This window comes from Lepus europaeus, chromosome 11, assembly GCF_033115175.1.
Source record: "Lepus europaeus isolate LE1 chromosome 11, mLepTim1.pri, whole genome shotgun sequence".
NCBI classification, from domain to species: Eukaryota; Metazoa; Chordata; class Mammalia; order Lagomorpha; family Leporidae; genus Lepus; species Lepus europaeus.
Genome location: NC_084837.1, coordinates 39044686 through 39061331, shown reverse-complemented (window position 1 = coordinate 39061331; position 16646 = coordinate 39044686). Strand labels below are relative to the sequence as shown.

Here is a 16646-nt window from a genome sequence, read left to right as displayed (position 1 = left end):
ACTATCTCTTGGGTATTGGAGCAGAGGCAGTTAACCTAATCTTCCATATGTTTAGAGCTGTCTGAGACTTTTAAAATAAATTTGAATCAAATAATTCCTGACACAAATGTTAAGCATATACCATAGATTCAACACTGCAGTAAGCAATCGCCTAATTATAACACCTTTAAGTGGGCAAGAATCTTACATTATGGAAAGTGAGGTATAGTGGGTTTAAAGGAGCTTATCTAAGTCTCATGCAACTAATTGATTTCAGAACCTGGACCTTAATTGATTGCATCTATTTCATGTCCTTGGACTTCTTCATTTGACCACACTGCCTCAAACGTAGACATGGGGGCTGGTGTTGTGCTGTACCAGATAAAGCTGCCGCTTGCAACACCGTCATCCCATTTGGGAGCCAGTTTGTGTCCCAGCTGCTCCATGCCCAATCTAACTCCTTGCTGATGGTAAACAGTCTTTCTGCTAATGGCCTGGGAAAAGCAGTGGGAGATAACCCAAGTGTTTGGGCCTCTGCACCCACTTGGGAGACCTGGAGGAAGCTCCTGGTTTCAGCCTGGCTCTGTCCTGGCTGTTGTGACCGCTTGGGAAGTTGAATTGGTAGATGGAAGTGCTCGCTTTCTTTCTCTCTCTCTCTCTAACCCTGACTTTCAAATAAATAAATACATCTTAAGTAGCTGTGATCCCTGCCTGAAGGACTTTTATAGTCTTACAAAAAGGATAAGATGTAGCCATTAACCAAAAATGAAATGAAGTGCAATATGGGTGTTACAGCCAAGGAGAGACTGGAAGGTCAAGAAGGTGAGAAGTCTCAGGCTAGAGGACACAGAATGGAATATCACAGGCAGGAAGACATGGGCATTTTTATTAGGAACCACTTTGAAGATAGTTCTGGGTGATAATTAGGTTTGCAACCTTTTTCTCTGGTTCCTAAAGTGCGCATTGGCTTTGTCCACACTCATCAGTGCCTTGCCATCTCTTTTCTTTCTTTTTAGTTTAGTTTTACTACTTTCTCCCTCATACGGGCCAATAGGACACAAGCATCTAATTGCAGCAAATTCTTACACATTCCACGTTACCCCCACAAAAACAGGTCACCATGGTAACCACACAAAAAGGTCTAGAGGACAGAAGCGAAGTATTTACTCACTGTCTGATGGGCTCTGCACGATTTTCATTCAACCTGGTGCTGGCTTTGAGATTTGGGTGCCAGTCATGGCTTAATTTTTAAATTATTAACAAATTGCCAACTTTACCAGGCCTTTTGATATGGACAATTGTGCTGAGCAGTGAAGTTATAACTGCTGACTTTTTAGTACAGAAATCTTATGTAGAACTGTTGGTTTATTGCACAGAGTGACTCCAAGAGCTTTGCAATGCTTACTGATGGAATTCAAGAGGACAGAAGGGTCACCGGCTGATGGTAGAGTCTTAAGAATTAAAAAAAGAAGGTAGTAGCCGATTTGAAAGAATTTTGCTAAGGGCCCCGCTATTTGTGACATCCTGATAAGGATATGCACCAACCAGCTGGCACCGAGACTTCCTCGCTGACTATTCTATGTCGAAGTCTTTAGCTAATAGACTATCGTAGTACAATTTACTCTACTTTAGCTAGTTTTAATCCTTCGGTGAAGGAGGTTTTGACGATGACACAGAAAGCCATTTAGGCTCATAAATATGTGTAACATTTTCTGAATTGGGGAATAGGACCCACTCTTCATGGCTACTATTGTCTGGGTACCTCTTTGAAGTGCAAAAACATTACAACTTCAAAGGCAGTTGGGGAAGATGGCATCTGCAGCTCATGGCAGCTCTGGAGGTGTAGACAAACAAGCAGCGGGTCACTCCGTGGTAGGTTTGCTGGGGACCTTGGCGTAATTGACCTTTCTCCATCACAGATAATTAAAATCTGTGTACAACATTGCTTCCCTGACACTTCCCTTTACAAATCATGCTCTATGTGTATGTTGCTATATACTAAGGGATTCTATAATACAAATGTCATCTGTTGGTGAAGAAAAACAAAGCTGGACCCTTGTTTGGGAAGCCTGGTAGGCAGGAGAAAAATTAGTCATCGCGTGGAGGAATAGATCTATGGAGTGTTGCTGCTCCGTGATACAGATCCAGCCGTGTGCACATCTGGAATTAGCTGAATTGAACTAAAACACTTACTTTGCATCTTTCACAGCTAGTTCTCTTTATTTAGCAGCTGAGCACGGGATGCTTGGAGTAAGATTTTCTTTCAATGAAGGGATTTGCTTCTTCCAAGAGGAGTCCACACAATGCTGAACTAATTCTACTCCAGGGTCAAAAAAGAAAGGCGAAATATACAATTCAATTTTTTTCCTACATAAAGAACACTTGTTTGTAACAGGAACAGTAACAATTACAAAAATACACAAGAGAATGCTCACTTTGTAATAATGCTTGGATACGATCTGTGTTATCTTTGTACTTTGTGCTAGATATCTAATCCTTTTGCCTTCTGAACTGGGCTGTGTAGATGAAGGAAAGTAATGAAGCCTTTACCATATCACCGGTCTCTCCCCACCCTTACAGCCCTCGAGGAAGAATTAGGGCCAATGTCATGATTCCTTCTTGTTTGGAATGTTTCTACATCCCAACTTCTTAATTCAGTCAATCTTTTGAAAAGAGGTGGTAAGTTTGAGCGAGTGAATTTCTAGAGTTTAAAATCCGATAAGCACAAGATTCGCTGAGTTTTAAACCTGGGGGGGCAGATGTTGCTTGGAGAAGGGCTGGTAGATACGGTCCCATCCTGCAGTGCCTGTATATACCATCTTTAAAAGCCTGAAGACAACACCAAGAGAATCTTGTATGGGGTTCTTCACTGACCTTAGGGAAACTGGGAGAGTGACTTTGACCTTTGTCTATCTCCAGTGAAAAACACAGGCTGGTCAACAAAAAGGAATTTCTGCTAAATCCTAGAAATTCTTCCACAACAGCATTTCAGTGTGTGGTTTTCTCACAGTTAGGAAATGACTGATGCTGTCTTTTCCTCCCTTCACTAAAATTCATTCAGGCTTCCTTTTTTTTTTTTTTTTTTTTTGACAGGCAGAGTTAGAGAGAGAGAGAGAGAGGAAGAGAGAGAGAGAGAGAGAAAGGTCTTCCTTTTCCCTTGGTTCACCCCCCAAATGGCTGTTACCACTGGCGCACTGCGCTGATCTGAAGGCAGGAGCCAGGTGCTTCTCCTGGTCTCCCATGGGGTGCAGGGCGCAAGCACTTGGGCCATCCTCCACTGCACTCCAAGGCCACAGCAGAGAGCTGGCCTGGAAGAGGGGCAACCGGGACAGAATCTGGCGCCCCGACCGGGACTAGAACCCGGTGTGCCAGCACTGCAAGGGGGAGGATTAGCCTAGGGAGCCGTGGCACCAGCTCAGGCTTCCATTTCCATCCAATGAACAATATGCTAAGGAAGTTCCCTGAGTGTGACCTCCGTTAATAGCTTCAATGATCTGAAACATTTCTCTAGGGTCTTCAGTAAGTGTCCTGAAGAGGATTTTAAAACATTACCCCTCTTCCCAGCCCGTTTACCCCACAAACTGGCCGACCTTACCTCACTTGATTGCATGAAGAGTATTCTAGAAATGATCTCAGTTGCTTTCCATCTTTTATTGGTTAGCCTTAGTCTGGTGAGGCTGGCCAGTAATTCCCCTAAGTATCCCAAGGGATGGCTTGTTTTCTTTGGCTTTCTCCCCCAGGACCCGTTATCTCTGAGTCTTCCCTGCAGAGAGAATCAAGACATCCATGACACAGGCTACCTTTTTCAGAAGTCAAAGATGGCTTCCAAAGCAAAGTTTGGGAGGTTGGGGTGGGGGGAGCAGGGAGGAAAGCAGGATTTGAGACAGAAGCACAGCTGGGGATTGACCCATTCTTTATGGGCACTTTGTGGATTTTTAGAACCAATGAAGACAACAAAGACCTATTTCAGTTCTGACTTCTTTAGTGTGCTGCATAAAAAAATAAAGATGAGAGAAATAACGCACCCCAGGTGGCTAGGTACTAGCCCCATCCATTTTTCACCTACGTCTATTTTTTTAAAAAGGGACTGTCACATTCTCTGTTTGGTAATAGTGGGGCTCAAGACACGCTGTGTCAGAACAGGACACTTTGACATTTGAGGAAGCAGCAGGAGCAGGAAGGTCATTTCCACCTCCACTCTACTACTCCCCTGAAGCAGCTCATAAAACCTTGAAGGATTCCCTGGCCGTCCTTTGAAGCAGGTCATGAGATCGACGTTTGAGCGATGCCCTTCCTCTACCTGGAGGAAAGGAAGAGCCTCCTCTTTGAAGACACACAGTCACAGCATGAATCGGAGCACACAGGACTTGCTAAGTCTATTTATTCCACTACATTATGACTTTTTTTTCTGAAAAAGCTTAATTTACTTGAAAGGCAATGTGGCAGAGAAAGCTAGAGACGAAGATTTTCTATATGCTGGTTTACTCCCTAAGTGGCTGCATAGCCAGGGCTGAGCCAGGCCGAAGCCAGGATTCACGAACTCTATTGAGGTCTCCCATGTGGATGGTAGGAGTCTAAATACTTAGACCATCATCTGCTGCCTCCCAGGAATATTAGCAAGGAACTGGATTGGAAGCAAAGCAATGGGAACTCCAACCAGTGCTCCAGGATGGGATATGGCATTGTAGGCAGTGACTTAACCCACTGTGCTAAAACACTGGCCCCACATTTAGACTTTTTTTTAAATCCTCTATTTCTCCATAGCCATCTGCTGCTGTTCCAACCGTAGCATGAAAAAACATACAGAATTACCAATTTCTTCAGGTCTTTTTTTTTTTTTGGACAGGCAGAGTTAGAGAGAAAGGTCTTCCTTCCATTGGTTCACCCCCTCAAATGGCCACTACGGCCAGCGTGCTGTGCCAATCCAAAGCCAGGAGCCAGGTTCTTCCTCCTGGTCTCCCATGCGGGTGCAGGGCCCAAGCACTTGGGCCATCCTCCACTGCCTTCCTGAGCCACAGCAGAGAGCTGGACTGCAAGAGGAGCAACCGGGACTAGAACCTGGGGTGCTGGCGCCTCAGGCGGAGGATTAGCCTAGTGAGCCATGGTGCTGGCCAAGTCTTCACTTCTTAATGAAGGTTCCTGCTTCATATAGAACTTATGATATATTTGTATGCTTTTCTCTTGCTTTTTTAAGACATAAGTTTTTAAAAACTGTCTAGATTTCATTTTTAACCATTTATTTTTATTTATTTGAAAAGGAGAGGAAGAAAGAGGGAGAGAGAGATATCTTCCATGTGCTGGTTCACTCCCCAAATGCCAGCAATAGCTGGGGCTGGGCCAGGTCAAAGCCAGGAGCCAGTTACTCAAAGTAGGTCTCCCATTTGGGTAATAGGAATCCTAGTACTTGAGCCATTATCTGCTACTTCTCAGGGTGTGCATCAGCAGGAAATAGACTTGGGAGTGGAGCCAGGTATGAAACCCAGGCACTCTGAAATGGGATGCAGGTGTCCCAAGTAGCGTATTAATGGCTGTGCCAAATACCCGTTTCCTTTTCTTTTGTTAATTTATCTCTGGCTATAGGGCTGTCAGTCATGAACTGAGGACCTGTGAGAGAAAAACACTTGTCCTTCCCTACCACAATTTGCCAAAATAACCAAAATGGGTGAACTATGGCATCACATGGTTGTAGTTTCCTGGATTAGGACCTAAAGCCAGCAAATTTTCTCGTTAGAGGGGTGGTGGCTGTAGACATATCAGTCCCCAAAGAAGCTATAGACTTAAAAAAAATATATTTACCTCTTAAATAGCTTTGAGTAAAATATGATTCATGAGGGGGGAAATTATGGAGAGAGGAGAAAAGAACTTTTTTTCTGATTGACTAATTTGGATTCTGTTTTTACAAATTAGCCAGTTATTTTCCTTACTAACATGTCATACAAATACTTAATTTTTTAAGGGAATGGGACATAAAATTCCATTTCTGAGGAATAAAATATGGAGGATTAGTTTTCTTATGTAAAAGAGTTTCTGAGTACAAAAAAAAAAAAAAAAAAAAAAAAAAAAAAACCAAAACATGTCCATTATGGAAAGTTAGAGGAAAGAAATGAATTTGATATTACAAAAAAGTCACAGATCATTTGTAAGATCTCCTTTATTTGCTTTATAATTCAGCTGATATAAAGAAAAACGTAGAAAAAAACATACCAAAGTCAGAAGGTGAAGGAGAAACCTTCCTTTCTATGCCTTCGTGGGAAAAAAGAAAAATGACTTGGTACTGTAAGAGGCGCTGGCCTGAGAACCGCTGACCTTGAGTCTTATTAACCATCAGGCTTTCACACATGTGAGTGACAGGATTGTGTAGTAGTCACCTTGACGCTGACGTCTTAGCTGTGCTAGCACAGCTGATAGCGAGTATGGTGTTCTGACATAATCAAGTACCACGAGGGCCCCTGGTCAAGAATCAGGTGGGAGATGAGGAATTCTCCAGTTTTAGCATTCTAGAATACTCAAAAATCACTTTCTTATGGGTTGAGTTGTACAACAGCCCACTTTTTGTTATTTTAACTAAAATACCTGAGAGGATCTACTTAGGTAGGAAATAAGGTATTTTTAAAAACACTAAATTATTATTTTAAATTTATTTTTGTTTTTATTTTTTTTTTTGAGAGAGATTGATCGATCTTCTATCTGCTGGTTCACTCACATTCTCACAACAGTCAGGGCTGGGCCAGGTAGAAGCCAGGAGCCAGAACTCAATCTAGATTTCCCACATGGGTGTCAGGAACCCACGACAGATGAGCCATCATCTTCATCTCCTAGAGTGTGCATTAGCAGGAAGTTGGAATTGGAAGCCGAGCTGTTATTCCACTATAAAATTATTCCACTATTCCCAGTCACTCCACCATAGAATGCAGGCATCCCAAGTAGCACATTACCTATTGTTCCAAACACACTCCACCCCAGGGAAAAGGTTTATTTCAGCTTGCAGTTTTGGAGGTTCACAGTCTAAGAGTGGGTAACCCCATTGGTTCAGGCATGTTGTGAGGCTGGAAGATGGCAGAAGGACAATCACACGGTGAACCAGGAAGCCGAGACAACACAGGGAGCACCTTCTTCATATCTGACCACCCCTCTGAGAATTTTCTTCTGAGGGCAAGCCTCCATTGACCTAAAGACCTCCCAGCTGCCATTATTAGGTCAACTGTCCACCCTTAATCCAAGTGTTAACATAGAGCTTTAGAGTTTAAACATTTACATGAGTTTGGGGAGCCAGATCCTATTCAAACTAAGAAACTGCATTGTGGGTGTGCGCACCCTGTGTACTTTGGCCTCTTTTTTCCAATAAAGTTTTTAAAAAATTAGTTGAGATGATGAGATAAGCTGTACTTGTTTGGGTGTTATTTGTTCATTTGGAAAGGGAAAAATGGTTTTGCATGAGTTGAAGAGCTAAAGTAGTTTTTCTTTATGTTGATGGTATGTAAGTAGATTCTTGGGCCCTCTGAGATGGGCGAGGCTGTTGGCAGCTTTCGAGGGCCAGGACTCTGGAAGAATGTGGTCCTGGTTCATCTTGCTGAGAAGTTCCAAAGACAATGTGACAACAACGAAGGGCTATTCCTCGAGGTTCATGTGTGAGAATACTGTGTGCTTGTGAAGTATTCAGTACCCAGGGGTCTTCAAGTGAATAATGATGAATATGCTGACTTGTTGGTTCCTTGGATGTTTCTTCCCAGAAGTATCTGTTCGGAAAGAGAATCAGGTGCTGTTCCTTCCTCTTCTTTTCCATTCCATTTGCCCTTATTAGGGGAGGAGGGACGGCTGAACTGGATTGGTCATCATGGCCTCATAATTGACCTGCAGCTCAAAAATCTTCTCTTTGGAGAATTAGCAGCAGGGGGCTGTAAGGTGACCTCTGTTTTGCATAATAATGTTCCTTTGCTGAGTTAAAATGGCCTTCTTGTCCTTTTGTCCAGAAAAACTGCTACATTTGCTTCTTGATGTCCATGAGGAAATTAAATAGCCTTAAGAAACTTCTCAAGAACTCTTTTAAAATTTCCAGTAACCATTTCCTCTCCAGCCCAAATGTCTCTTGCAAGCCGGGAGGAGCAGGAGGCATGACTGCACATTGGGCTAGAGAGAGGATTGAGTGTCCGTGAACTTTGCACTGTGGGTTCACATTGGAGTGGCTGTCCTGTGCCACCTGTTGTGGGCGTGTGGGGAGCACCAGGCCCTGCTCAGCCTGCACCACATGGCACCCGTTGATAACTCTGCTTAACGTCACCCCAGGGGAAGCTTTGTGGGAAGTGCAGTCACTTTGCCAGGGCAATAGTGTACAGCGGCATCCCATTCAACCCTTTTTTCTGACATTAGCACATGTGAATGGGCCACCAGTGAAGCCATTCAGGGAGAACAGGCAACCAGGGTTTCTGGGTGGCCCAGGGCTGAGCTGAGAATTCTTGTTAATGGACTGCAAGACTGAGCCTATTGAGGTACATGAACTCGGTGACCAAAGAAAAGTGAGACAAAGATGTCCCTCACAGGAACCTGGAGGTCAGAAGTGGACAAAAGCAGACACGGACCAGTCAAAGCTAGCTGATGACTGAGCTGAAAAGGGAACACGGATCCCCATGGCGGGGGGTGGGGAGGGAAGCCTGACTGATTTCTCAGAAATCTCTAAATGCCCGCACACCCCGAGAGCCGAGAGCCAGGCCTTTGCTCTGGTTGCAGGTGGATTGTGAAGTTATTTTAAAAAAATGTTTTTTTTTTCCCTTCCACTTGTCTTTATGGTGATTTCCTATTTGGTAGCACTTAGAAGAGGCCTGTAATAACTAGACCAAAAAGAGAGGATCACAAAATGGGAACTGGAAAAAGCCCTGTTTAAAAGCGAACGGTGACCCTGGAGCACTGCCCACAATGCTGGCGCTCGCTTTTCCAGCTCTCAAGGACTAGGAAAATGTGCTTTGAGAACCAGCACTGTTGCATGTTTTGGGGCTATAACTTTAACACGTTAGCATGATTTTTTATTGTAAGCTAGAGACGAGATAGTATAGATTTGAAATTTGAAATTTTGCAGGAAAAGAATAATTGGAAAAGCTTGTGGGATCACTTTGCATCTACGAACACTGTTGATAATAGCATCCTTAATTCTGGTTTCTGTGGGGGTGATATTGGTCCCTTAGGAATTAAATAACTGAGCTATGCAGATGTCTACTGAGCTACTACTCACAAGTTTGTGAAACATAAAAAGTGATCTGCTGTTTTTTGAAATGGTATTTCAATCACTGTTTCAATAGTTCAGTGGAAACCAAGTGTTTGAAATTTGGTTAAAAACTTTACAGCTTCTTGAGATCATAATATTTTAAACTGTTCAGAATTGTTTTTTTCTTTTGAAAGTTTATTTGAAAGGCAGAGTAACAGAGGAAGAGACAGAGAGAGCAAGAGAGATCTTCCATCTACTGGGTCACTCCTCAAATGTCACCAATGGCTAGAGCTGGCCCAGGCCAAAACCAGGAGCCAGGAGCCAGGAGCCAGGAGCCAGGAACTCCTTCCAGGTCTCTCATGTGGGTAGCAGGTACCCCAACACTTAGACCATCTTCTGCTGCCTTCCTAGGCACGCTAGCAGGAAGCTGGATCGGAAATGAAGTAGCCAGGACTTGAACTCCAATATGGCATGCAGATGTCCCAAATGGTGACTTAACCTGCTACACCACAATGCTCACCCCTGGAATTTTGGTTTTATAAGATTTTAGGAGCCTAAAAATGCCTGTAATGCTGTTCTTTGAGAAAAGGACTGGGCGGGCGGGGTGGTGGTGGTGGTGTTTGTTTTAATTCTATTATGACGAATGCAACTATTTTTATGGAAATTTAAAAACTGTAATTGAAGGTAAAAGAGATCTTAATCTTAACAGAAGCCACATCTGTTTAAACTGAAACACAGCTTCATGAGGGAGAGAACTTCAGAGTCTGTTTAGTTCTTCTGTTTATCAGTGGTGAGAATGAAGCCTATAGTTTAGTGGCCCATCTAACATTTGGATTTATTTAATTGTATTTTCCAAATAAGTTTATTTATTTGGAAGGCTGAGAAAAGGAGAGAGATCTTTTATCTGCTGGTTCAATCTCCAAATTTTTATCTCAACAGCCAGGGCTGGATCAGGGGGAAGCCAGGAGTCAGGAACTCTGGTCTACCATGGGGATGGTAGGGACCAAAATACTTGAGCCATCATCTGCTGCTTTCCAGAGTGTGTACCATCAGGACACTGGATGGGAAATGGAGATGAGACTGGATCTCAGGCACTCCAGTAAGGGATGCCAGCATCGCAAGCAGCGGCTTACCAGGTGTGCAACAATGCCTGCATTTAACACCTGCATTTAACACTTGGATTTAAAAGTTCCACTTAGGGACTGGCCCTGTGGCTTAGCGGGTAAAGCCACCGCCTGCAGTACTGGCATCCCATATGGGCACCGATTCTAGTCCTGGCTGCTCCTCTTCTGATCCAGGTCTCTGCTATGGCCTGGGAAAGCAGTGGAAGATGGCCAAGTCCTTGGGTCCCTGCACCCATGTGAGAGACACGGAAGAAGTCCCGGCTTTGGATTGGTGCAGCTCCGGCCGTTGTGGCCAATTGGGGAGTGAACCATCGGATGGGAGACCTCTGTTTCTCTCTGCCTCTCCTTCTCTCTCTCTCTGTGTAACTCTAACTTTCAAGTAAAATAAATAAATCTTTAAAAAAAAAAAAGTTCCACTTAATCTTGACATGGGAATTGTTGCATTCAAGTCGTGTTAAATCTTTTCTTGTTAAGGGCCAGAATCCTTAAATTTTGATATTGTATACATTAAATTTGACAAATGTAAAATTGATTTACATGCTATATACGTATCTTTGTTATTATGCTTCCATTAAATATTTTCCCAATTTTTTTGAATTTATAGTAAAACATTACATGAACAGTATAAAAGTAGACTTTCTCTAAAAACAAATCTTTGAAACAGTGTAGCTTTGTTTTTTTTTTTTGCATTTCTTAAATCAGATTTTTTTTTACCTTCATAAGATCTCCTTTCTTTTAGTATATCCAATCTAGAGTGTGTTTAATATTTCTGCTTTAGACTACTGTCCAAATGGGTAGCTAAAATGATTTTATCTACATTTATTGTTCCCAGTAACCTTCCTCTTTGTCCTGAGTCCTTAGTTTTTGTGAAGGGGTCCAGGGCATGTCACACCAACACATGTCTCTTTGTGATAAGGCTTATTTTAAGCTGAAGACAACTGAGAAACAGCAGTCACAGGAAAGTCCTCTGCCTTCACGCAGGGCATCCATTACCCCTTGTACAGGTGATGGAAAATTCCATTTGTAGTAGTGTTCCCCTTTCCCATATCAGGAAGGCCTGAGAGGGTACAAGGCAGACTATAGAACCAACTTTTCTGAGCAACCTCATCTATCATACACCCCCTTTTCACCTCTCCACAGTTCACCTCCCCCCCAGCCCAGCTCCTTTTCCTTTGTCTAGTCTCCTTCCCATTATTTATTGCCCTTTGTTAAAATGGTAAGTGTACCCCAGAGTACAGCTGGTAATTTGAATTTTCTTATTTTCTGTGAAGCTTCCCATATAGAAATGTCAGCATTAATAAAGTGTGTGTGCCTTTTCTAATGTTATACTATGTTTTGTCAGTTTAATTCACAGGCCACAGACTCAGACAGTAGAGGAAAAGTTTTTTCCTCCCCCATGCTAATTACTAAATTCCTCCTATGGTTTCTCCCATTGTACTGTTTTCATCTCTGCTTTGCAGTTCTTAGGGCATTGTGTTCCCATGTGGTTTTGCTCAAATGGTTTTTATGTCATTTGAATCATTATTTTCAGTTAAAATTTAAACTTTCGAGTGGTTGACTATAGAAATGTCTTGGTATTGAGTGGGAATGGGCCCATAAGGGAACACTGTTAATAGCACTGGTGGTGTATTTTCAGGAGGTAAGAAGAAATGGGAATTTGTAAACTTTGTCTTTTCAGTAAATAATTAAATATTTGGGCTTTCTTTTAAAGGAAAGTGACTTTAAATGCCAAAGATTTTATTTGGCAATATTGCCAAAGTGAAATTGGGATAAATCAACAGATTATTATTACCCATAGAAATTTTATTTAAATTTTCTAAAATCAGGGTTCTTCAGATTGTGCCTAGAAAAGTTCAGGAGTGAGAATTTGCCTAGTGGTTAAGATGGCCATGTTTGCCATTGGTGTACCTGAGTTTGGGATCCCAACTCTGGCTTCTGCCTCCAGCTTCCTAACAATGCAGAGCCTGGGAGGCTGTGATGATGATGCAAGTATTGGGTTCCTCCCACTCATATGGGGGACCTGGATTGAACTTTGACTCTGAGCTTCAATTCCAGCCCAACCCCAAGGCTTTTATGGGCATTAGGAAGTGAACCAGTGAATGGGAGCACTCTATCCATCTCTTTCTGTCTCTGTCTTCCTCTCAAATTGAAAAAAAGTTATTTTGCTGTAAAAATTTTTTGTAATCCCTGCAGTTTCTTCATTATAGGCATTTTCAAGAACTTTTTTTTGAAGATTTTTTTTTTTGAAGATTTATTTATTTTGTTTGAAAGGTAGAGTTACAGAGAGAGAGAGAGAGAGAGATAGATATCTTCATCCACTGGTTAACTCCCCAAATGGCCACAATGGCCAGTGCTGAACTGATCTGAAGAGCCAGGAGGCAGGAGCTTCTTTGGGGTCTCCCGCATGGGTGCAGGGTCTCAAGCACTTGAACCATCTTCTGCTGCTTTCCCAGGCACATTAGCAAGGATCTGGATAAGAAGTAGCGCAGCCAGGACTTGAACTGGCGCCCATGTGGGATGCCTGCACCGCAGGCAGTGGTTTTTCCTGTTACGCCACAGCGCCAGCCCTTGAAGATTGCTTTTATGCATTGATTTCAAAACTTTTTGCACATAAAAAAGTTTCTTTTAATTCCATTTTTTCCACAACTATTTTGAGGTACTCTCATATATAAATGAATGGAAATAAGAGTTAATGTTCAGTTTCTGTGTCTTGATTTTATGTTTTACACCCAAGAAACTGTTGGGTTTGGATTTATTACTGTATTCGTTATTAGTATTCTATGGTATTTTCCACTTAGGCCCTGCCACTACGTGTGAGAAGTTATGCCAAGCATTGGATGTGCGCTTTCTCATTTAATTCTCACAGCAACTCCATCAAGTAGGTGCCTTCTGACTCCTGTTTGGCAGAAGGGGAAGCATCAGCCTTGACAGCTTAAATAACTCGCTGTGATTGCCTGATGATTAATGCAGAGTGCAGAGAGAGCTTGTGGAAATGGTCCAGCCCCAATCCTTCGAAGAAACAAGAGCTTCTTACTCTGCACTGGTTGTGCCCTTTCTCGCTCCTTTGTTAGTGAAGTTAGGGGCCTTCTTAGAAGCTGCCCGTCTTCAGGAGTTCAGCCAAGAGCAGGGAAAGTGTATGTGGATGCGTCAGACCACAGCCTGTAGCTAGGCCTCCTGGTCACAGCAGCCATTGTGGTCGGAGGACCTAGGGAAGGCCAGACCACTGCCTGTGTGCCTTCTTACCAAGACCATTTACTCGTCAGATGGATGTGATAAAACACCTTTCTTCTTCTTCTTCTTTTTTTAAGCCTCCTCAAAGCAGCATTTATCCACCCATTGGTTTCCAAACCTTTATTTTAGAAGTCTGGCATTTCATAATCACCTATCTTGATGTGGGCTGACACACATAGTGCTGTCTGAACACACAAGGACAACAGCCAAAGAGTTACCAAAAATAGACTCCATGATTCTTTAAGTCACGACCAAAAAAACCAAAAAAGGTGCATGTATCAAAACTTTAGCTGTGGGGGCCGGCGCTGTGATGCAGCGGGTTAACGCTCTGGCCTGAAGCGCTGGCATCCCATATGGGTGCCGGTTCTAGTCCCGACTGCTCCACTTCTGATCCAGTTCTCTGCTGTGGCCTGGGAAAGCAGTAGAAAATGGCCCAAGTTCTTGGGCCCCTGCACTCCTGTGGGAGACCAGGAAGAAGCCCCTGGCTCCTGGTTTTGGATCGGTGCAGCTCTGGCCATCGCCAATTGGGGAGTGAACCATCGGATGGAAGACCTCTCTCTTCTCTCTGCCTCTCTCTCTCTCTCTCTCTCTGTAACTCTGACTTTCAAATAAATAAATAAATCTTAAAAAAAAAAACCAAAACCTTTAGCTGTATTACATTGAAAAGAAAGTTTGTGCTTTCATAATTTATAGAGACAAAACAAGGCACTGCGGAAACCTCATGTTAAGCAGTTTATTATAAAGCTGATGGACAGGAGCAAGTTGTCTCCATCGGCTTCCCTTAGCAGTCTTCCATTAGCTGAAGAAAGGAGTGGGATGAGTGAATTCATTTTTGCATGCACAAGGTGGGCTACTTAGCCAAACACTAGCAGCTTGTTGCAAATATTCACTGTGGCCCGTGTTGGCTCATTCTCCTTTCTAAACGCCCCATTACTTTTGCCTGAATTTCCCATAGATCAACAAGCATAGGAAAACTCCCCTCTCAGAATTCGCTTTTCTGTACAACTCAAGAAGAGAGCTCCTGTGGGCTCAAAGCAGCCATCAGTCCAGCAAGGCCCATGAAGATCAAGGGACAGAGCAGATCCGAGCCGCTGTGCTGCAAAGACAGGTTTGGCACTAGATACTCGGTGACTTCGGCAAGGAAGAATGGGTGATGATGAGGGTGGAGAGCGAAGGGAGGGCCAGGGGACCTGAAGGATCTTCAGCTGCCCTCTCCTGCTTCTTCATTCTGCTGGTCGCCCCGGGGCAGGGTGTGAGGTGGTCTCGCAGCCATTGCACGATGAGAGTGCCGTCCTTATAGGAAGCCTCGTTTAGGGTGTCCGGCTCAGCTATGGCGTCAGCAAAGGCGTGTTTGGCTAAGAGACGGGCCTGCTCCGGAGCGTTCTGGACCTCAGAGTAGAACGCCGAGGAGTTGAGGACCAGGCCCTGGCGGATGGGGTGCGGTGGCTGCACGCGCTTTGCTGATTTCAAAGGCTTCCTTGTAGGCGGCGACAGAAGCTTCCATCACACTGTTTTTCTTCTCCCCAGAAGCCACCTTTGCCAGGTGGTGGCCATAGTCACCCTTCATTTTCAGGGGAAACACCTTGCTGTCATACTGGAAGTCACTGCGGTTCTCGATGAGGAACCTGTCAGGCAGAGCCAGGACACCGTTGCGAACTCTCTCCGGCTCCTTAGCCTTCTCCCCTTCTCTGATTCCTTTCCATTTCCATCCTCCACGGGTTTCCGCTCAGTCTGCTGCTGATGCGCCGAGGGCATCGCCTGGCACCAACCTCATTCCCACAGGAGGCAGACAGCCTTCCATCTTCATCGCAGAGGGGTTCGTTCGGCTGTCGTGGTGCAGGCCATATCCTTGCTGCACCTGCTGGGCCAGCCGCGGGCGTGCAGCTGCTCAGGCTCCCAGGTGTCGGGTGTGGCTTGCCCACAGGGCTGCCGAAGCCCAACACTCACCTTCTCCTGCTCTTCCTGCGGTCACGGACCCGGAACTGTGCTCTTCCCGCCCCCATCTTCATTTCTTTCATCATTCAGGGGTCTGCCTTCTGACTTGCTTTCTCTGGGACACAAGCGAAATGTTTTCTGAGCTGTAGAAGTACCAATGAACTGGCAATGCGGTATTACTGTTATGTTGCTGTGGTTGGGATGCTGGGTCTGCTGTGCAAACTCACCCCAAACGTGTGTGTTAGGAAAAGGAGCTTTTACAGTGTTCACCGCCTGAAACGGTAGGTCTAATTGTACGTTTTGATAAAGGAAGCAAAAAAATCTCATGTTAACAACCTCCGCGGTAGTTTATGACTTTCTGAGATTTGCTTCTATACACTCTCAAGAGAGAGGGCAAGAGCTGCTCCCAGGAGAAGGCTGACACGTTCTATGTGTCCATTTGTGTCTGACTTGGTGGAAGTTGGCAGCAATAAGAAACACAAGGCATAATTGTTTTTTAAAGATTTATTTATTTATGTGAAAGAGTTACACAGAGAGAGGAGAGGCAGAGAGAGAGAGAGAGAGGTCTTCCATCCACTGGTTCACTCTTCAATTGGCCACAACGGCCGGAGCTGTGCCAATCTGAAGCCAGGAGCCAGGAGCTTCTTCCATGTCTCCCACGTGGGTACAGAGGCCCAAGGACTTGGGCCATCTTCTTCTGCTTTCCCAGGCCTCAGCAGAGAGCTGGATGGGAGGTGGAGCATATGGGATACCGGTGCTTCAGGCCAGGGTGTGAACCCGCTACGCCACAGTGCTGGCCCCAAAACATAAACTTTTAATACTCTGGCAGTTTAAAAAAATCTGGGTGCTCAGATCTGACCCTATACCCACTAAACAGATACAATCTGGGAGTGAGCTCCCTAGCTGGTTGCAATGTGCAGCCTGAGTGGAAAAGCACTGATCTGGCACAACACACAGGTAAAAGGTCATTGTGTGTAACGGTGCACCAAGTGCTTTGAGAGATGTAGAAATTAGAGAAGGTATAATCCCTGTCTCAAGGAACTTTTCATTTGGTTCTAAGCATTCTTGCCACAAAAATGGTCACTGATTGTATAATACTGTCACTCATTTTTGGTAAGTGATGACATAATTTCATTTTATCAAGAAAATACTTACTTTAGAGGCACAGAGAGGAAAAAAGA

At 44.1% G+C, this 16646-nt stretch overlaps 1 pseudogene; it reads right to left on the bottom strand.

The window, feature by feature from the left end:
- Positions 1-14731: 14731 nt before the first annotated feature.
- On the bottom strand, positions 14732-15533 carry LOC133770464 (14-3-3 protein eta-like; annotated as a pseudogene).
- Between the last annotated feature and the right edge of the window lie 1113 nt (positions 15534-16646).